The 17,336-nt window shown below is 50.0% G+C and overlaps 36 non-coding genes and 1 pseudogene across 36 annotated transcripts; all 37 read right to left on the bottom strand.

Moving 5' to 3' along the window:
* Positions 1–42: 42 nt before the first annotated feature.
* Positions 43–149, bottom strand: LOC136688915 (U6 spliceosomal RNA). The gene has a single exon (XR_010801598.1). It is a non-coding gene; the product is annotated as a U6 spliceosomal RNA (small nuclear RNA).
* A 421-nt stretch (positions 150–570) lies between these two features.
* Positions 571–734, bottom strand: LOC136687884 (U1 spliceosomal RNA). Its single transcript, XR_010800604.1, has one exon. It is a non-coding gene; the product is annotated as a U1 spliceosomal RNA (small nuclear RNA).
* A 263-nt stretch (positions 735–997) lies between these two features.
* Positions 998–1,104, bottom strand: LOC136688914 (U6 spliceosomal RNA). Its single transcript, XR_010801597.1, has one exon. It is a non-coding gene; the product is annotated as a U6 spliceosomal RNA (small nuclear RNA).
* A 421-nt stretch (positions 1,105–1,525) lies between these two features.
* On the bottom strand, positions 1,526–1,689 carry LOC136687949 (U1 spliceosomal RNA). Its single transcript, XR_010800665.1, has one exon. It is a non-coding gene; the product is annotated as a U1 spliceosomal RNA (small nuclear RNA).
* Positions 1,690–1,952: 263 nt separating this feature from the next.
* On the bottom strand, positions 1,953–2,059 carry LOC136688913 (U6 spliceosomal RNA). Its single transcript, XR_010801596.1, has one exon. It is a non-coding gene; the product is annotated as a U6 spliceosomal RNA (small nuclear RNA).
* Positions 2,060–2,480: 421 nt separating this feature from the next.
* On the bottom strand, positions 2,481–2,644 carry LOC136687883 (U1 spliceosomal RNA). Its single transcript, XR_010800603.1, has one exon. It is a non-coding gene; the product is annotated as a U1 spliceosomal RNA (small nuclear RNA).
* A 263-nt stretch (positions 2,645–2,907) lies between these two features.
* Positions 2,908–3,014, bottom strand: LOC136688912 (U6 spliceosomal RNA). The gene has a single exon (XR_010801595.1). It is a non-coding gene; the product is annotated as a U6 spliceosomal RNA (small nuclear RNA).
* A 421-nt stretch (positions 3,015–3,435) lies between these two features.
* Positions 3,436–3,599, bottom strand: LOC136687882 (U1 spliceosomal RNA). The gene has a single exon (XR_010800602.1). It is a non-coding gene; the product is annotated as a U1 spliceosomal RNA (small nuclear RNA).
* Positions 3,600–3,862: 263 nt separating this feature from the next.
* LOC136688911 (U6 spliceosomal RNA) lies at positions 3,863–3,969 on the bottom strand. Its single transcript, XR_010801594.1, has one exon. It is a non-coding gene; the product is annotated as a U6 spliceosomal RNA (small nuclear RNA).
* Positions 3,970–4,390: 421 nt separating this feature from the next.
* Positions 4,391–4,554, bottom strand: LOC136687943 (U1 spliceosomal RNA). The gene has a single exon (XR_010800659.1). It is a non-coding gene; the product is annotated as a U1 spliceosomal RNA (small nuclear RNA).
* A 263-nt stretch (positions 4,555–4,817) lies between these two features.
* On the bottom strand, positions 4,818–4,924 carry LOC136688909 (U6 spliceosomal RNA). The gene has a single exon (XR_010801593.1). It is a non-coding gene; the product is annotated as a U6 spliceosomal RNA (small nuclear RNA).
* Positions 4,925–5,345: 421 nt separating this feature from the next.
* LOC136687881 (U1 spliceosomal RNA) lies at positions 5,346–5,509 on the bottom strand. Its single transcript, XR_010800601.1, has one exon. It is a non-coding gene; the product is annotated as a U1 spliceosomal RNA (small nuclear RNA).
* A 263-nt stretch (positions 5,510–5,772) lies between these two features.
* LOC136688908 (U6 spliceosomal RNA) lies at positions 5,773–5,879 on the bottom strand. The gene has a single exon (XR_010801592.1). It is a non-coding gene; the product is annotated as a U6 spliceosomal RNA (small nuclear RNA).
* Positions 5,880–6,300: 421 nt separating this feature from the next.
* LOC136687879 (U1 spliceosomal RNA) lies at positions 6,301–6,464 on the bottom strand. Its single transcript, XR_010800600.1, has one exon. It is a non-coding gene; the product is annotated as a U1 spliceosomal RNA (small nuclear RNA).
* A 263-nt stretch (positions 6,465–6,727) lies between these two features.
* Positions 6,728–6,834, bottom strand: LOC136688907 (U6 spliceosomal RNA). Its single transcript, XR_010801591.1, has one exon. It is a non-coding gene; the product is annotated as a U6 spliceosomal RNA (small nuclear RNA).
* A 421-nt stretch (positions 6,835–7,255) lies between these two features.
* LOC136687878 (U1 spliceosomal RNA) lies at positions 7,256–7,419 on the bottom strand. The gene has a single exon (XR_010800599.1). It is a non-coding gene; the product is annotated as a U1 spliceosomal RNA (small nuclear RNA).
* Positions 7,420–7,682: 263 nt separating this feature from the next.
* On the bottom strand, positions 7,683–7,789 carry LOC136688906 (U6 spliceosomal RNA). The gene has a single exon (XR_010801590.1). It is a non-coding gene; the product is annotated as a U6 spliceosomal RNA (small nuclear RNA).
* Positions 7,790–8,210: 421 nt separating this feature from the next.
* LOC136687877 (U1 spliceosomal RNA) lies at positions 8,211–8,374 on the bottom strand. Its single transcript, XR_010800598.1, has one exon. It is a non-coding gene; the product is annotated as a U1 spliceosomal RNA (small nuclear RNA).
* A 263-nt stretch (positions 8,375–8,637) lies between these two features.
* Positions 8,638–8,744, bottom strand: LOC136688905 (U6 spliceosomal RNA). Its single transcript, XR_010801589.1, has one exon. It is a non-coding gene; the product is annotated as a U6 spliceosomal RNA (small nuclear RNA).
* A 421-nt stretch (positions 8,745–9,165) lies between these two features.
* Positions 9,166–9,329, bottom strand: LOC136687973 (U1 spliceosomal RNA). Its single transcript, XR_010800688.1, has one exon. It is a non-coding gene; the product is annotated as a U1 spliceosomal RNA (small nuclear RNA).
* Positions 9,330–9,592: 263 nt separating this feature from the next.
* On the bottom strand, positions 9,593–9,699 carry LOC136688904 (U6 spliceosomal RNA). Its single transcript, XR_010801588.1, has one exon. It is a non-coding gene; the product is annotated as a U6 spliceosomal RNA (small nuclear RNA).
* Positions 9,700–10,103: 404 nt separating this feature from the next.
* Positions 10,104–10,257, bottom strand: LOC136688022 (U1 spliceosomal RNA; annotated as a pseudogene).
* A 263-nt stretch (positions 10,258–10,520) lies between these two features.
* LOC136688903 (U6 spliceosomal RNA) lies at positions 10,521–10,627 on the bottom strand. Its single transcript, XR_010801587.1, has one exon. It is a non-coding gene; the product is annotated as a U6 spliceosomal RNA (small nuclear RNA).
* Positions 10,628–11,048: 421 nt separating this feature from the next.
* LOC136687876 (U1 spliceosomal RNA) lies at positions 11,049–11,212 on the bottom strand. The gene has a single exon (XR_010800597.1). It is a non-coding gene; the product is annotated as a U1 spliceosomal RNA (small nuclear RNA).
* Positions 11,213–11,475: 263 nt separating this feature from the next.
* Positions 11,476–11,582, bottom strand: LOC136688902 (U6 spliceosomal RNA). The gene has a single exon (XR_010801586.1). It is a non-coding gene; the product is annotated as a U6 spliceosomal RNA (small nuclear RNA).
* Positions 11,583–12,003: 421 nt separating this feature from the next.
* LOC136687972 (U1 spliceosomal RNA) lies at positions 12,004–12,167 on the bottom strand. Its single transcript, XR_010800687.1, has one exon. It is a non-coding gene; the product is annotated as a U1 spliceosomal RNA (small nuclear RNA).
* A 263-nt stretch (positions 12,168–12,430) lies between these two features.
* Positions 12,431–12,537, bottom strand: LOC136688901 (U6 spliceosomal RNA). Its single transcript, XR_010801585.1, has one exon. It is a non-coding gene; the product is annotated as a U6 spliceosomal RNA (small nuclear RNA).
* A 421-nt stretch (positions 12,538–12,958) lies between these two features.
* On the bottom strand, positions 12,959–13,122 carry LOC136687875 (U1 spliceosomal RNA). Its single transcript, XR_010800596.1, has one exon. It is a non-coding gene; the product is annotated as a U1 spliceosomal RNA (small nuclear RNA).
* A 263-nt stretch (positions 13,123–13,385) lies between these two features.
* On the bottom strand, positions 13,386–13,492 carry LOC136688900 (U6 spliceosomal RNA). The gene has a single exon (XR_010801584.1). It is a non-coding gene; the product is annotated as a U6 spliceosomal RNA (small nuclear RNA).
* Positions 13,493–13,913: 421 nt separating this feature from the next.
* LOC136687874 (U1 spliceosomal RNA) lies at positions 13,914–14,077 on the bottom strand. The gene has a single exon (XR_010800595.1). It is a non-coding gene; the product is annotated as a U1 spliceosomal RNA (small nuclear RNA).
* Positions 14,078–14,340: 263 nt separating this feature from the next.
* LOC136688899 (U6 spliceosomal RNA) lies at positions 14,341–14,447 on the bottom strand. Its single transcript, XR_010801583.1, has one exon. It is a non-coding gene; the product is annotated as a U6 spliceosomal RNA (small nuclear RNA).
* A 421-nt stretch (positions 14,448–14,868) lies between these two features.
* LOC136687873 (U1 spliceosomal RNA) lies at positions 14,869–15,032 on the bottom strand. The gene has a single exon (XR_010800594.1). It is a non-coding gene; the product is annotated as a U1 spliceosomal RNA (small nuclear RNA).
* Positions 15,033–15,295: 263 nt separating this feature from the next.
* LOC136688898 (U6 spliceosomal RNA) lies at positions 15,296–15,402 on the bottom strand. Its single transcript, XR_010801582.1, has one exon. It is a non-coding gene; the product is annotated as a U6 spliceosomal RNA (small nuclear RNA).
* A 421-nt stretch (positions 15,403–15,823) lies between these two features.
* Positions 15,824–15,987, bottom strand: LOC136687975 (U1 spliceosomal RNA). Its single transcript, XR_010800690.1, has one exon. It is a non-coding gene; the product is annotated as a U1 spliceosomal RNA (small nuclear RNA).
* A 263-nt stretch (positions 15,988–16,250) lies between these two features.
* On the bottom strand, positions 16,251–16,357 carry LOC136688897 (U6 spliceosomal RNA). The gene has a single exon (XR_010801581.1). It is a non-coding gene; the product is annotated as a U6 spliceosomal RNA (small nuclear RNA).
* Positions 16,358–16,779: 422 nt separating this feature from the next.
* LOC136687872 (U1 spliceosomal RNA) lies at positions 16,780–16,943 on the bottom strand. The gene has a single exon (XR_010800593.1). It is a non-coding gene; the product is annotated as a U1 spliceosomal RNA (small nuclear RNA).
* Positions 16,944–17,206: 263 nt separating this feature from the next.
* LOC136688896 (U6 spliceosomal RNA) lies at positions 17,207–17,313 on the bottom strand. Its single transcript, XR_010801580.1, has one exon. It is a non-coding gene; the product is annotated as a U6 spliceosomal RNA (small nuclear RNA).
* Between the last annotated feature and the right edge of the window lie 23 nt (positions 17,314–17,336).

Raw genomic sequence — 17,336 nt, 5'->3', positions numbered from 1 at the left:
TCTTCTGAAGCAGAGACACGCTGCGTTTCCGGTGTGATGGTGCAAAATATGGAACGCCTCACGGATTTGCGTGTCATCCTTTCGCAGGGGCCATGCTAATCTTCTCTGTATCGATCCAATTTTAGTATATGTGCTGCCGTAGCAAGCACAACGTGGACTTCTCACAGGGCCCACATGTACCTGCCGCATGTCCGCAAGCGTTCTGCAATGGGGTAGGTCTCCGAAATGCCTCTCCTTGCTGGTAAAAGTTGGCCCCCTCTGCCTAGTGGTGTGCCAGGCAACCGTAAAAAGACATAAATAAAAAAAACACAAAAGAAAAAAAAATGAAAAATAAAACACACAACTAAAAAAACCCAAAAACAAACAAACCTCAACCACAGCTGACACACATGGAGCTATGCTTGCAGAGAGTGTCTCCAAGTTAGTCTTGGGGACTCACCGATCCTGGGAGCCTGATAAGTATGTGAGCTTTCTCCCTGATCGCATTCCCTCCTGGTAAATCTTCTTTGAGCAACACCGCAGCTTGCGCTATAGTACTGATTCAGGTCTGTCTTTGGAACGAGGTTTTGTCAGGGGAGAGCGCGAACGCAGTCCCCCACTACCAGAAATTATGCAGTCGAGATTCCCACATTTGGGGAATTCGCAAGGGTCAGCTCAGCCGGAGTGCAATGGCTGAGCCTCGCCTTGGGTGAACCACCTTTGTGATCATGGTGTCGCCCCTGCCAGGTAAGTATAAATTCCTTGCAGCAATCTGGCAGGATCCTGTTGATCCCACAGGATGCAGGAAGAGGGTGCGGTGCAGAGAGGTGGTGGGGGAGGGCTTGAGGACTTCCTAGCCCCACCCACCATGCTGATGGAAATGTGATTGTCTTGTGAATGTCTGTGGCCTCTTGTGGTCTGACCAGGCATAGGTTTAGCTCTCCTGGCAGCCACCTTTAACACTATTGCTTGAGGATCTTCTGAAGCAGAGACACGCTGCGTTTCCGGTGTGATGGTGCAAAATATGGAACGCCTCACGGATTTGCGTGTCATCCTTTCGCAGGGGCCATGCTAATCTTCTCTGTATCGATCCAATTTTAGTATATGTGCTGCCGTAGCAAGCACAACGTGGACTTCTCACAGGGCCCACATGTACCTGCCGCATGTCCGCAAGCGTTCTGCAATGGGGTAGGTCTCCGAAATGCCTCTCCTTGCTGGTAAAAGTTGCCCCCCTCTGCCTAGTGGTGTGCCAGGCAACCGTAAAAAGACATAAATAAAAAAAACACAAAAGAAAAAAAAATGAAAAATAAAACACACAACTAAAAAAACCCAAAAACAAACAAACCTCAACCACAGCTGACACACATGGAGCTATGCTTGCAGAGAGTGTCTCCAAGTTAGTCTTGGGGACTCACCGATCCTGGGAGCCTGATAAGTATGTGAGCTTTCTCCCTGATCGCATTCCCTCCTGGTAAATCTTGTTTGAGCAACACCGCAGCTTGCGCTATAGTACTGATTCAGGTCTGTCTTTGGAACGAGGTTTTGTCAGGGGAGAGCGCGAACGCAGTCCCCCACTACCAGAAATTATGCAGTCGAGATTCCCACATTTGGGGAATTCGCAAGGGTCAGCTCAGCCGGAGTGCAATGGCTGAGCCTCGCCTTGGGTGAACCACCTTTGTGATCATGGTGTCGCCTCTGCCAGGTAAGTATAAATTCCTTGCAGCAATCTGGCAGGATCCTGTTGATCCCACAGGATGCAGGAAGAGGGTGCGGTGCAGAGAGGTGGTGGGGGAGGGCTTGAGGACTTCCTAGCCCCACCCACCATGCTGATGGAAATGTGATTGTCTTGTGAATGTCTGTGGCCTCTTGTGGTCTGACCAGGCATAGGTTTAGCTCTCCTGGCAGCCACCTTTAACACTATTGCTTGAGGATCTTCTGAAGCAGAGACACGCTGCGTTTCCGGTGTGATGGTGCAAAATATGGAACGCCTCACGGATTTGCGTGTCATCCTTTCGCAGGGGCCATGCTAATCTTCTCTGTATCGATCCAATTTTAGTATATGTGCTGCCGTAGCAAGCACAACGTGGACTTCTCACAGGGCCCACATGTACCTGCCGCATGTCCGCAAGCGTTCTGCAATGGGGTAGGTCTCCGAAATGCCTCTCCTTGCTGGTAAAAGTTGGCCCCCTCTGCCTAGTGGTGTGCCAGGCAACCGTAAAAAGACATAAATAAAAAAAACACAAAAGAAAAAAAAATGAAAAATAAAACACACAACTAAAAAAACCCAAAAACAAACAAACCTCAACCACAGCTGACACACATGGAGCTATGCTTGCAGAGAGTGTCTCCAAGTTAGTCTTGGGGACTCACCAATCCTGGGAGCCTGATAAGTATGTGAGCTTTCTCCCTGATCGCATTCCCTCCTGGTAAATCTTCTTTGAGCAACACCGCAGCTTGCGCTATAGTACTGATTCAGGTCTGTCTTTGGAACGAGGTTTTGTCAGGGGAGAGCGCGAACGCAGTCCCCCACTACCAGAAATTATGCAGTCGAGATTCCCACATTTGGGGAATTCGCAAGGGTCAGCTCAGCCGGAGTGCAATGGCTGAGCCTCGCCTTGGGTGAACCACCTTTGTGATCATGGTGTCGCCCCTGCCAGGTAAGTATAAATTCCTTGCAGCAATCTGGCAGGATCCTGTTGATCCCACAGGATGCAGGAAGAGGGTGCGGTGCAGAGAGGTGGTGGGGGAGGGCTTGAGGACTTCCTAGCCCCACCCACCATGCTGATGGAAATGTGATTGTCTTGTGAATGTCTGTGGCCTCTTGTGGTCTGACCAGGCATAGGTTTAGCTCTCCTGGCAGCCACCTTTAACACTATTGCTTGAGGATCTTCTGAAGCAGAGACACGCTGCGTTTCCGGTGTGATGGTGCAAAATATGGAACGCCTCACGGATTTGCGTGTCATCCTTTCGCAGGGGCCATGCTAATCTTCTCTGTATCGATCCAATTTTAGTATATGTGCTGCCGTAGCAAGCACAACGTGGACTTCTCACAGGGCCCACATGTACCTGCCGCATGTCCGCAAGCGTTCTGCAATGGGGTAGGTCTCCGAAATGCCTCTCCTTGCTGGTAAAAGTTGGCCCCCTCTGCCTAGTGGTGTGCCAGGCAACCGTAAAAAGACATAAATAAAAAAAACACAAAAGAAAAAAAAATGAAAAATAAAACACACAACTAAAAAAACCCAAAAACAAACAAACCTCAACCACAGCTGACACACATGGAGCTATGCTTGCAGAGAGTGTCTCCAAGTTAGTCTTGGGGACTCACCAATCCTGGGAGCCTGATAAGTATGTGAGCTTTCTCCCTGATCGCATTCCCTCCTGGTAAATCTTCTTTGAGCAACACCGCAGCTTGCGCTATAGTACTGATTCAGGTCTGTCTTTGGAACGAGGTTTTGTCAGGGGAGAGCGCGAACGCAGTCCCCCACTACCAGAAATTATGCAGTCGAGATTCCCACATTTGGGGAATTCGCAAGGGTCAGCTCAGCCGGAGTGCAATGGCTGAGCCTCGCCTTGGGTGAACCACCTTTGTGATCATGGTGTCGCCCCTGCCAGGTAAGTATAAATTCCTTGCAGCAATCTGGCAGGATCCTGTTGATCCCACAGGATGCAGGAAGAGGGTGCGGTGCAGAGAGGTGGTGGGGGAGGGCTTGAGGACTTCCTAGCCCCACCCACCATGCTGATGGAAATGTGATTGTCTTGTGAATGTCTGTGGCCTCTTGTGGTCTGACCAGGCATAGGTTTAGCTCTCCTGGCAGCCACCTTTAACACTATTGCTTGAGGATCTTCTGAAGCAGAGACACGCTGCGTTTCCGGTGTGATGGTGCAAAATATGGAACGCCTCACGGATTTGCGTGTCATCCTTTCGCAGGGGCCATGCTAATCTTCTCTGTATCGATCCAATTTTAGTATATGTGCTGCCGTAGCAAGCACAACGTGGACTTCTCACAGGGCCCACATGTACCTGCCGCATGTCCGCAAGCGTTCTGCAATGGGGTAGGTCTCCGAAATGCCTCTCCTTGCTGGTAAAAGTTGGCCCCCTCTGCCTAGTGGTGTGCCAGGCAACCGTAAAAAGACATAAATAAAAAAAACACAAAAGAAAAAAAAATGAAAAATAAAACACACAACTAAAAAAACCCAAAAACAAACAAACCTCAACCACAGCTGACACACATGGAGCTATGCTTGCAGAGAGTGTCTCCAAGTTAGTCTTGGGGACTCACCGATCCTGGGAGCCTGATAAGTATGTGAGCTTTCTCCCTGATCGCATTCCCTCCTGGTAAATCTTCTTTGAGCAACACCGCAGCTTGCGCTATAGTACTGATTCAGGTCTGTCTTTGGAACGAGGTTTTGTCAGGGGAGAGCGCGAACGCAGTCCCCCACTATCAGAAATTATGCAGTCGAGATTCCCACATTCGGGGAATTCGCAAGGGTCAGCTCAGCCGGAGTGCAATGGCTGAGCCTCGCCTTGGGTGAACCACCTTTGTGATCATGGTGTCGCCCCTGCCAGGTAAGTATAAATTCCTTGCAGCAATCTGGCAGGATCCTGTTGATCCCACAGGATGCAGGAAGAGGGTGCGGTGCAGAGAGGTGGTGGGGGAGGGCTTGAGGACTTCCTAGCCCCACCCACCATGCTGATGGAAATGTGATTGTCTTGTGAATGTCTGTGGCCTCTTGTGGTCTGACCAGGCATAGGTTTAGCTCTCCTGGCAGCCACCTTTAACACTATTGCTTGAGGATCTTCTGAAGCAGAGACACGCTGCGTTTCCGGTGTGATGGTGCAAAATATGGAACGCCTCACGGATTTGCGTGTCATCCTTTCGCAGGGGCCATGCTAATCTTCTCTGTATCGATCCAATTTTAGTATATGTGCTGCCGTAGCAAGCACAACGTGGACTTCTCACAGGGCCCACATGTACCTGCCGCATGTCCGCAAGCGTTCTGCAATGGGGTAGGTCTCAGAAATGCCTCTCCTTGCTGGTAAAAGTTGGCCCCCTCTGCCTAGTGGTGTGCCAGGCAACCGTAAAAAGACATAAATAAAAAAAACACAAAAGAAAAAAAAATGAAAAATAAAACACACAACTAAAAAAACCCAAAAACAAACAAACCTCAACCACAGCTGACACACATGGAGCTATGCTTGCAGAGAGTGTCTCCAAGTTAGTCTTGGGGACTCACCGATCCTGGGAGCCTGATAAGTATGTGAGCTTTCTCCCTGATCGCATTCCCTCCTGGTAAATCTTCTTTGAGCAACACCGCAGCTTGCGCTATAGTACTGATTCAGGTCTGTCTTTGGAACGAGGTTTTGTCAGGGGAGAGCGCGAACGCAGTCCCCCACTACCAGAAATTATGCAGTCGAGATTCCCACATTTGGGGAATTCGCAAGGGTCAGCTCAGCCGGAGTGCAATGGCTGAGCCTCGCCTTGGGTGAACCACCTTTGTGATCATGGTGTCGCCCCTGCCAGGTAAGTATAAATTCCTTGCAGCAATCTGGCAGGATCCTGTTGATCCCACAGGATGCAGGAAGAGGGTGCGGTGCAGAGAGGTGGTGGGGGAGGGCTTGAGGACTTCCTAGCCCCGCCCACCATGCTGATGGAAATGTGATTGTCTTGTGAATGTCTGTGGCCTCTTGTGGTCTGACCAAGCATAGGTTTAGCTCTCCTGGCAGCCACCTTTAACACTATTGCTTGAGGATCTTCTGAAGCAGAGACACGCTGCGTTTCCGGTGTGATGGTGCAAAATATGGAACGCCTCACGGATTTGCGTGTCATCCTTTCGCAGGGGCCATGCTAATCTTCTCTGTATCGATCCAATTTTAGTATATGTGCTGCCGTAGCAAGCACAACGTGGACTTCTCACAGGGCCCACATGTACCTGCCGCATGTCCGCAAGCGTTCTGCAATGGGGTAGGTCTCCGAAATGCCTCTCCTTGCTGGTAAAAGTTGGCCCCCTCTGCCTAGTGGTGTGCCAGGCAACCGTAAAAAGACATAAATAAAAAAAACACAAAAGAAAAAAAAATGAAAAATAAAACACACAACTAAAAAAACCCAAAAACAAACAAACCTCAACCACAGCTGACACACATGGAGCTATGCTTGCAGAGAGTGTCTCCAAGTTAGTCTTGGGGACTCACCGATCCTGGGAGCCTGATAAGTATGTGAGCTTTCTCCCTGATCGCATTCCCTCCTGGTAAATCTTCTTTGAGCAACACCGCAGCTTGCGCTATAGTACTGATTCAGGTCTGTCTTTGGAACGAGATTTTGTCAGGGGAGAGCGCGAACGCAGTCCCCCACTACCAGAAATTATGCAGTCGAGATTCCCACATTTGGGGAATTCGCAAGGGTCAGCTCAGCCGGAGTGCAATGGCTGAGCCTCGCCTTGGGTGAACCACCTTTGTGATCATGGTGTCGCCCCTGCCAGGTAAGTATAACTTCCTTGCAGCAATCTGGCAGGATCCTGTTGATCCCACAGGATGCAGGAAGAGGGTGCGGTGCAGAGAGGTGGTGGGGGAGGGCTTGAGGACTTCCTAGCCCCGCCCACCATGCTGATGGAAATGTGATTGTCTTGTGAATGTCTGTGGCCTCTTGTGGTCTGACCAGGCATAGGTTTAGCTCTCCTGGCAGCCACCTTTAACACTATTGCTTGAGGATCTTCTGGAGCAGAGACACGCTGCGTTTCCGGTGTGATGGTGCAAAATATGGAACGCCTCACGGATTTGCGTGTCATCCTTTCGCAGGGGCCATGCTAATCTTCTCTGTATCGATCCAATTTTAGTATATGTGCTGCCGTAGCAAGCACAACGTGGACTTCTCACAGGGCCCACATGTACCTGCCGCATGTCCGCAAGCGTTCTGCAATGGGGTAGGTCTCCGAAATGCCTCTCCTTGCTGGTAAAAGTTGGCCCCCTCTGCCTAGTGGTGTGCCAGGCAACCGTAAAAAGACATAAATAAAAAAAACACAAAAGAAAAAAAAATGAAAAATAAAACACACAACTAAAAAAACCCAAAAACAAACAAACCTCAACCACAGCTGACACACATGGAGCTATGCTTGCAGAGAGTGTCTCCAAGTTAGTCTTGGGGACTCACCGATCCTGGGAGCCTGATAAGTATGTGAGCTTTCTCCCTGATCGCATTCCCTCCTGGTAAATCTTCTTTGAGCAACACCGCAGCTTGCGCTATAGTACTGATTCAGGTCTGTCTTTGGAACGAGGTTTTGTCAGGGGAGAGCGCGAACGCAGTCCCCCACTACCAGAAATTATGCAGTCGAGATTCCCACATTTGGGGAATTCGCAAGGGTCAGCTCAGCCGGAGTGCAATGGCTGAGCCTCGCCTTGGGTGAACCACCTTTGTGATCATGGTGTCGCCCCTGCCAGGTAAGTATAAATTCCTTGCAGCAATCTGGCAGGATCCTGTTGATCCCACAGGATGCAGGAAGAGGGTGCGGTGCAGAGAGGTGGTGGGGGAGGGCTTGAGGACTTCCTAGCCCCACCCACCATGCTGATGGAAATGTGATTGTCTTGTGAATGTCTGTGGCCTCTTGTGGTCTGACCAGGCATAGGTTTAGCTCTCCTGGCAGCCACCTTTAACACTATTGCTTGAGGATCTTCTGAAGCAGAGACACGCTGCGTTTCCGGTGTGATGGTGCAAAATATGGAACGCCTCACGGATTTGCGTGTCATCCTTTCGCAGGGGCCATGCTAATCTTCTCTGTATCGATCCAATTTTAGTATATGTGCTGCCGTAGCAAGCACAATGTGGACTTCTCACAGGGCCCACATGTACCTGCCGCATGTCCGCAAGCGTTCTGCAATGGGGTAGGTCTCCGAAATGCCTCTCCTTGCTGGTAAAAGTTGGCCCCCTCTGCCTAGTGGTGTGCCAGGCAACCGTAAAAAGACATAAATAAAAAAAACACAAAAGAAAAAAAAATGAAAAATAAAACACACAACTAAAAAAACCCAAAAACAAACAAACCTCAACCACAGCTGACACACATGGAGCTATGCTTGCAGAGAGTGTCTCCAAGTTAGTCTTGGGGACTCACCGATCCTGGGAGCCTGATAAGTATGTGAGCTTTCTCCCTGATCGCATTCCCTCCTGGTAAATCTTCTTTGAGCAACACCGCAGCTTGCGCTATAGTACTGATTCAGGTCTGTCTTTGGAACGAGGTTTTGTCAGGGGAGAGCGCGAACGCAGTCCCCCACTACCAGAAATTATGCAGTCGAGATTCCCACATTTGGGGAATTCGCAAGGGTCAGCTCAGCCGGAGTGCAATGGCTGAGCCTCGCCTTGGGTGAACCACCTTTGTGATCATGGTGTCGCCCCTGCCAGGTAAGTATAAATTCCTTGCAGCAATCTGGCAGGATCCTGTTGATCCCACAGGATGCAGGAAGAGGGTGCGGTGCAGAGAGGTGGTGGGGGAGGGCTTGAGGACTTCCTAGCCCCACCCACCATGCTGATGGAAATGTGATTGTCTTGTGAATGTCTGTGGCCTCTTGTGGTCTGACCAGGCATAGGTTTAGCTCTCCTGGCAGCCACCTTTAACACTATTGCTTGAGGATCTTCTGAAGCAGAGACACGCTGCGTTTCCGGTGTGATGGTGCAAAATATGGAACGCCTCACGGATTTGCGTGTCATCCTTTCGCAGGGGCCATGCTAATCTTCTCTGTATCGATCCAATTTTAGTATATGTGCTGCCGTAGCAAGCACAACGTGGACTTCTCACAGGGCCCACATGTACCTGCCGCATGTCCGCAAGCGTTCTGCAATGGGGTAGGTCTCCGAAATGCCTCTCCTTGCTGGTAAAAGTTGGCCCCCTCTGCCTAGTGGTGTGCCAGGCAACCGTAAAAAGACATAAATAAAAAAAACACAAAAGAAAAAAAAATGAAAAATAAAACACACAACTAAAAAAACCCAAAAACAAACAAACCTCAACCACAGCTGACACACATGGAGCTATGCTTGCAGAGAGTGTCTCCAAGTTAGTCTTGGGGACTCACCGATCCTGGGAGCCTGATAAGTATGTGAGCTTTCTCCCTGATCGCATTCCCTCCTGGTAAATCTTCTTTGAGCAACACCGCAGCTTGCGCTATAGTACTGATTCAGGTCTGTCTTTGGAACGAGGTTTTGTCAGGGGAGAGCGCGAACGCAGTCCCCCACTACGAGAAATTATGCAGTCGAGATTCCCACATTTGGGGAATTCGCAAGGGTCAGCTCAGCCGGAGTGCAATGGCTGAGCCTCGCCTTGGGTGAACCACCTTTGTGATCATGGTGTCGCCCCTGCCAGGTAAGTATAAATTCCTTGCAGCAATCTGGCAGGATCCTGTTGATCCCACAGGATGCAGGAAGAGGGTGCGGTGCAGAGAGGTGGTGGGGGAGGGCTTGAGGACTTCCTAGCCCCGCCCACCATGCTGATGGAAATGTGATTGTCTTGTGAATGTCTGTGGCCTCTTGTGGTCTGACCAAGCATAGGTTTAGCTCTCCTGGCAGCCACCTTTAACACTATTGCTTGAGGATCTTCTGAAGCAGAGACACGCTGCGTTTCCGGTGTGATGGTGCAAAATATGGAACGCCTCACGGATTTGCGTGTCATCCTTTCGCAGGGGCCATGCTAATCTTCTCTGTATCGATCCAATTTTAGTATATGTGCTGCCGTAGCAAGCACAACGTGGACTTCTCACAGGGCCCACATGTACCTGCCGCATGTCCGCAAGCGTTCTGCAATGGGGTAGGTCTCCGAAATGCCTCTCCTTGCTGGTAAAAGTTGGCCCCCTCTGCCTAGTGGTGTGCCAGGCAACCGTAAAAAGACATAAATAAAAAAAACACAAAAGAAAAAAAAATGAAAAATAAAACACACAACTAAAAAAACCCAAAAACAAACAAACCTCAACCACAGCTGACACACATGGAGCTATGCTTGCAGAGAGTGTCTCCAAGTTAGTCTTGGGGACTCACCGATCCTGGGAGCCTGATAAGTATGTGAGCTTTCTCCCTGATCGCATTCCCTCCTGGTAAATCTTCTTTGAGCAACACCGCAGCTTGCGCTATAGTACTGATTCAGGTCTGTCTTTGGAACGCAGTCCCCCACTACCAGAAATTATGCAGTCGAGATTCCCACATTTGGGGAATTCGCAAGGGTCAGCTCAGCCGGAGTGCAATGGCTGAGCCTCGCCTTGGGTGAACCACCTTTGTGATCATGGTGTCGCCCCTGCCAGGTAAGTATAAATTCCTTGCAGCAATCTGGCAGGATCCTGTTGATCCCACAGGATGCAGGAAGAGGGTGCGGTGCAGAGAGGTGGTGGGGGAGGGCTTGAGGACTTCCTAGCCCCACCCACCATGCTGATGGAAATGTGATTGTCTTGTGAATGTCTGTGGCCTCTTGTGGTCTGACCAGGCATAGGTTTAGCTCTCCTGGCAGCCACCTTTAACACTATTGCTTGAGGATCTTCTGAAGCAGAGACACGCTGCGTTTCCGGTGTGATGGTGCAAAATATGGAACGCCTCACGGATTTGCGTGTCATCCTTTCGCAGGGGCCATGCTAATCTTCTCTGTATCGATCCAATTTTAGTATATGTGCTGCCGTAGCAAGCACAACGTGGACTTCTCACAGGGCCCACATGTACCTGCCGCATGTCCGCAAGCGTTCTGCAATGGGGTAGGTCTCCGAAATGCCTCTCCTTGCTGGTAAAAGTTGGCCCCCTCTGCCTAGTGGTGTGCCAGGCAACCGTAAAAAGACATAAATAAAAAAAACACAAAAGAAAAAAAAATGAAAAATAAAACACACAACTAAAAAAACCCAAAAACAAACAAACCTCAACCACAGCTGACACACATGGAGCTATGCTTGCAGAGAGTGTCTCCAAGTTAGTCTTGGGGACTCACCGATCCTGGGAGCCTGATAAGTATGTGAGCTTTCTCCCTGATCGCATTCCCTCCTGGTAAATCTTCTTTGAGCAACACCGCAGCTTGCGCTATAGTACTGATTCAGGTCTGTCTTTGGAACGAGGTTTTGTCAGGGGAGAGCGCGAACGCAGTCCCCCACTACCAGAAATTATGCAGTCGAGATTCCCACATTTGGGGAATTCGCAAGGGTCAGCTCAGCCGGAGTGCAATGGCTGAGCCTCGCCTTGGGTGAACCACCTTTGTGATCATGGTGTCGCCCCTGCCAGGTAAGTATAAATTCCTTGCAGCAATCTGGCAGGATCCTGTTGATCCCACAGGATGCAGGAAGAGGGTGCGGTGCAGAGAGGTGGTGGGGGAGGGCTTGAGGACTTCCTAGCCCCACCCACCATGCTGATGGAAATGTGATTGTCTTGTGAATGTCTGTGGCCTCTTGTGGTCTGACCAGGCATAGGTTTAGCTCTCCTGGCAGCCACCTTTAACACTATTGCTTGAGGATCTTCTGAAGCAGAGACACGCTGCGTTTCCGGTGTGATGGTGCAAAATATGGAACGCCTCACGGATTTGCGTGTCATCCTTTCGCAGGGGCCATGCTAATCTTCTCTGTATCGATCCAATTTTAGTATATGTGCTGCCGTAGCAAGCACAACGTGGACTTCTCACAGGGCCCACATGTACCTGCCGCATGTCCGCAAGCGTTCTGCAATGGGGTAGGTCTCCGAAATGCCTCTCCTTGCTGGTAAAAGTTGGCCCCCTCTGCCTAGTGGTGTGCCAGGCAACCGTAAAAAGACATAAATAAAAAAAACACAAAAGAAAAAAAAATGAAAAATAAAACACACAACTAAAAAAACCCAAAAACAAACAAACCTCAACCACAGCTGACACACATGGAGCTATGCTTGCAGAGAGTGTCTCCAAGTTAGTCTTGGGGACTCACCGATCCTGGGAGCCTGATAAGTATGTGAGCTTTCTCCCTGATCGCATTCCCTCCTGGTAAATCTTCTTTGAGCAACACCGCAGCTTGCGCTATAGTACTGATTCAGGTCTGTCTTTGGAACGAGGTTTTGTCAGGGGAGAGCGCGAACGCAGTCCCCCACTACGAGAAATTATGCAGTCGAGATTCCCACATTTGGGGAATTCGCAAGGGTCAGCTCAGCCGGAGTGCAATGGCTGAGCCTCGCCTTGGGTGAACCACCTTTGTGATCATGGTGTCGCCCCTGCCAGGTAAGTATAAATTCCTTGCAGCAATCTGGCAGGATCCTGTTGATCCCACAGGATGCAGGAAGAGGGTGCGGTGCAGAGAGGTGGTGGGGGAGGGCTTGAGGACTTCCTAGCCCCACCCACCATGCTGATGGAAATGTGATTGTCTTGTGAATGTCTGTGGCCTCTTGTGGTCTGACCAGGCATAGGTTTAGCTCTCCTGGCAGCCACCTTTAACACTATTGCTTGAGGATCTTCTGAAGCAGAGACACGCTGCGTTTCCGGTGTGATGGTGCAAAATATGGAACGCCTCACGGATTTGCGTGTCATCCTTTCGCAGGGGCCATGCTAATCTTCTCTGTATCGATCCAATTTTAGTATATGTGCTGCCGTAGCAAGCACAACGTGGACTTCTCACAGGGCCCACATGTACCTGCCGCATGTCCGCAAGCGTTCTGCAATGGGGTAGGTCTCCGAAATGCCTCTCCTTGCTGGTAAAAGTTGGCCCCCTCTGCCTAGTGGTGTGCCAGGCAACCGTAAAAAGACATAAATAAAAAAAACACAAAAGAAAAAAAAATGAAAAATAAAACACACAACTAAAAAAACCCAAAAACAAACAAACCTCAACCACAGCTGACACACATGGAGCTATGCTTGCAGAGAGTGTCTCCAAGTTAGTCTTGGGGACTCACCGATCCTGGGAGCCTGATAAGTATGTGAGCTTTCTCCCTGATCGCATTCCCTCCTGGTAAATCTTCTTTGAGCAACACCGCAGCTTGCGCTATAGTACTGATTCAGGTCTGTCTTTGGAACGAGGTTTTGTCAGGGGAGAGCGCGAACGCAGTCCCCCACTACCAGAAATTATGCAGTCGAGATTCCCACATTTGGGGAATTCGCAAGGGTCAGCTCAGCCGGAGTGCAATGGCTGAGCCTCGCCTTGGGTGAACCACCTTTGTGATCATGGTGTCGCCCCTGCCAGGTAAGTATAAATTCCTTGCAGCAATCTGGCAGGATCCTGTTGATCCCACAGGATGCAGGAAGAGGGTGCGGTGCAGAGAGGTGGTGGGGGAGGGCTTGAGGACTTCCTAGCCCCACCCACCATGCTGATGGAAATGTGATTGTCTTGTGAATGTCTGTGGCCTCTTGTGGTCTGACCAGGCATAGGTTTAGCTCTCCTGGCAGCCACCTTTAACACTATTGCTTGAGGATCTTCTGAAGCAGAGACACGCTGCGTTTCCGGTGTGATGGTGCAAAATATGGAACGCCTCACGGATTTGCGTGTCATCCTTTCGCAGGGGCCATGCTAATCTTCTCTGTATCGATCCAATTTTAGTATATGTGCTGCCGTAGCAAGCACAACGTGGACTTCTCACAGGGCCCACATGTACCTGCCGCATGTCCGCAAGCGTTCTGCAATGGGGTAGGTCTCCGAAATGCCTCTCCTTGCTGGTAAAAGTTGGCCCCCTCTGCCTAGTGGTGTGCCAGGCAACCGTAAAAAGACATAAATAAAAAAAACACAAAAGAAAAAAAAATGAAAAATAAAACACACAACTAAAAAAACCCAAAAACAAACAAACCTCAACCACAGCTGACACACATGGAGCTATGCTTGCAGAGAGTGTCTCCAAGTTAGTCTTGGGGACTCACCGATCCTGGGAGCCTGATAAGTATGTGAGCTTTCTCCCTGATCGCATTCCCTCCTGGTAAATCTTCTTTGAGCAACACCGCAGCTTGCGCTATAGTACTGATTCAGGTCTGTCTTTGGAACGAGGTTTTGTCAGGGGAGAGCGCGAACGCAGTCCCCCACTACCAGAAATTATGCAGTCGAGATTCCCACATTTGGGGAATTCGCAAGGGTCAGCTCAGCCGGAGTGCAATGGCTGAGCCTCGCCTTGGGTGAACCACCTTTGTGATCATGGTGTCGCCCCTGCCAGGTAAGTATAAATTCCTTGCAGCAATCTGGCAGGATCCTGTTGATCCCACAGGATGCAGGAAGAGGGTGCGGTGCAGAGAGGTGGTGGGGGAGGGCTTGAGGACTTCCTAGCCCCACCCACCATGCTGATGGAAATGTGATTGTCTTGTGAATGTCTGTGGCCTCTTGTGGTCTGACCAGGCATAGGTTTAGCTCTCCTGGCAGCCACCTTTAACACTATTGCTTGAGGATCTTCTGAAGCAGAGACACGCTGCGTTTCCGGTGTGATGGTGCAAAATATGGAACGCCTCACGGATTTGCGTGTCATCCTTTCGCAGGGGCCATGCTAATCTTCTCTGTATCGATCCAATTTTAGTATATGTGCTGCCGTAGCAAGCACAACGTGGACTTCTCACAGGGCCCACATGTACCTGCCGCATGTCCGCAAGCGTTCTGCAATGGGGTAGGTCTCCGAAATGCCTCTCCTTGCTGGTAAAAGTTGGCCCCCTCTGCCTAGTGGTGTGCCAGGCAACCGTAAAAAGACATAAATAAAAAAAACACAAAAGAAAAAAAAATGAAAAATAAAACACACAACTAAAAAAACCCAAAAACAAACAAACCTCAACCACAGCTGACACACATGGAGCTATGCTTGCAGAGAGTGTCTCCAAGTTAGTCTTGGGGACTCACCGATCCTGGGAGCCTGATAAGTATGTGAGCTTTCTCCCTGATCGCATTCCCTCCTGGTAAATCTTCTTTGAGCAACACCGCAGCTTGCGCTATAGTACTGATTCAGGTCTGTCTTTGGAACGAGGTTTTGTCAGGGGAGAGCGCGAACGCAGTCCCCCACTACCAGAAATTATGCAGTCGAGATTCCCACATTTGGGGAATTCGCAAGGGTCAGCTCAGCCGGAGTGCAATGGCTGAGCCTCGCCTTGGGTGAACCACCTTTGTGATCATGGTGTCGCCCCTGCCAGGTAAGTATAAATTCCTTGCAGCAATCTGGCAGGATCCTGTTGATCCCACAGGATGCAGGAAGAGGGTGCGGTGCAGAGAGGTGGTGGGGGAGGGCTTGAGGACTTCCTAGCCCCACCCACCATGCTGATGGAAATGTGATTGTCTTGTGAATGTCTGTGGCCTCTTGTGGTCTGACCAGGCATAGGTTTAGCTCTCCTGGCAGCCACCTTTAACACTATTGCTTGAGGATCTTCTGAAGCAGAGACACGCTGCGTTTCCGGTGTGATGGTGCAAAATATGGAACGCCTCACGGATTTGCGTGTCATCCTTTCGCAGGGGCCATGCTAATCTTCTCTGTATCGATCCAATTTTAGTATATGTGCTGCCGTAGCAAGCACAACGTGGACTTCTCACAGGGCCCACATGTACCTGCCGCATGTCCGCAAGCGTTCTGCAATGGGGTAGGTCTCCGAAATGCCTCTCCTTGCTGGTAAAAGTTGGCCCCCTCTGCCTAGTGGTGTGCCAGGCAACCGTAAAAAGACATAAATAAAAAAAACACAAAAGAAAAAAAAATGAAAAATAAAACACACAACTAAAAAAACCCAAAAACAAACAAACCTCAACCACAGCTGACACACATGGAGCTATGCTTGCAGAGAGTGTCTCCAAGTTAGTCTTGGGGACTCACCGATCCTGGGAGCCTGATAAGTATGTGAGCTTTCTCCCTGATCGCATTCCCTCCTGGTAAATCTTCTTTGAGCAACACCGCAGCTTGCGCTATAGTACTGATTCAGGTCTGTCTTTGGAACGAGGTTTTGTCAGGGGAGAGCGCGAACGCAGTCCCCCACTACCAGAAATTATGCAGTCGAGATTCCCACATTCGGGGAATTCGCAAAGGTCAGCTCAGCCGGAGTGCAATGGCTGAGCCTCGCCTTGGGTGAACCACCTTTGTGATCATGGTGTCGCCCCTGCCAGGTAAGTATAAATTCCTTGCAGCAATCTGGCAGGATCCTGTTGATCCCACAGGATGCAGGAAGAGGGTGCGGTGCAGAGAGGTGGTGGGGGAGGGCTTGAGGACTTCCTAGCCCCACCCACCATGCTGATGGAAATGTGATTGTCTTGTGAATGTCTGTGGCCTCTTGTGGTCTGACCAGGCATAGGTTTAGCTCTCCTGGCAGCCACCTTTAACACTATTGCTTGAGGATCTTCTGAAGCAGAGACACGCTGCGTTTCCGGTGTGATGGTGCAAAATATGGAACGCCTCACGGATTTGCGTGTCATCCTTTCGCAGGGGCCATGCTAATCTTCTCTGTATCGATCCAATTTTAGTATATGTGCTGCCGTAGCAAGCACAACGTGGACTTCTCACAGGGCCCACATGTACCTGCCGCATGTCCGCAAGCGTTCTGCAATGGGGTAGGTCTCCGAAATGCCTCTCCTTGCTGGTAAAAGTTGGCCCCCTCTGCCTAGTGGTGTGCCAGGCAACCGTAAAAAGACATAAATAAAAAAAACACAAAAGAAAAAAAAAATGAAAAATAAAACACACAACTAAAAAAACCCAAAAACAAACAAACCTCAACCACAGCTGACACACATGGAGCTATGCTTGCAGAGAGTGTCTCCAAGTTAGTCTTGGGGACTCACCGATCCTGGGAGCCTGATAAGTATGTGAGCTTTCTCCCTGATCGCATTCCCTCCTGGTAAATCTTCTTTGAGCAACACCGCAGCTTGCGCTATAGTACTGATTCAGGTCTGTCTTTGGAACGAGGTTTTGTCAGGGGAGAGCGCGAACGCAGTCCCCCACTACCAGAAATTATGCAGTCGAGATTCCCACATTTGGGGAATTCGCAAGGGTCAGCTCAGCCGGAGTGCAATGGCTGAGCCTCGCCTTGGGTGAACCACCTTTGTGATCATGGTGTCGCCCCTGCCAGGTAAGTATAAATTCCTTGCAGCAATCTGGCAGGATCCTGTTGATCCCACAGGATGCAGGAAGAGGGTGCGGTGCAGAGAGGTGGTGGGGGAGGGCTTGAGGACTTCCTAGCCCCACCCACCATGCTGATGGAAATGTGATTGTCTTGTGAATGTCTGTGGCCTCTTGTGGTCTGACCAGGCATAGGTTTAGCTCTCCTGGCAGCCACCTTTAACACTATTGCTTGAGGATCTTCTGAAGCAGAGACACGCTGCGTTTCCGGTGTGATGGTGCAAAATATGGAACGCCTCACGGATTTGCGTGTCATCCTTTCGCAGGGGCCATGCTAATCTTCTCTGTATCGATCCAATTTTAGTATATGTGCTGCCGTAGCAAGCACAACGTGGACTTCTCACAGGGCCC

Source organism: Hoplias malabaricus, chromosome 2 (assembly GCF_029633855.1).
Source record: "Hoplias malabaricus isolate fHopMal1 chromosome 2, fHopMal1.hap1, whole genome shotgun sequence".
NCBI lineage: Eukaryota > Metazoa > Chordata > Actinopteri > Characiformes > Erythrinidae > Hoplias > Hoplias malabaricus.
Note: the sequence above shows the minus strand (reverse complement) of the source record. Positions and strands in the feature narration are given on the sequence as shown.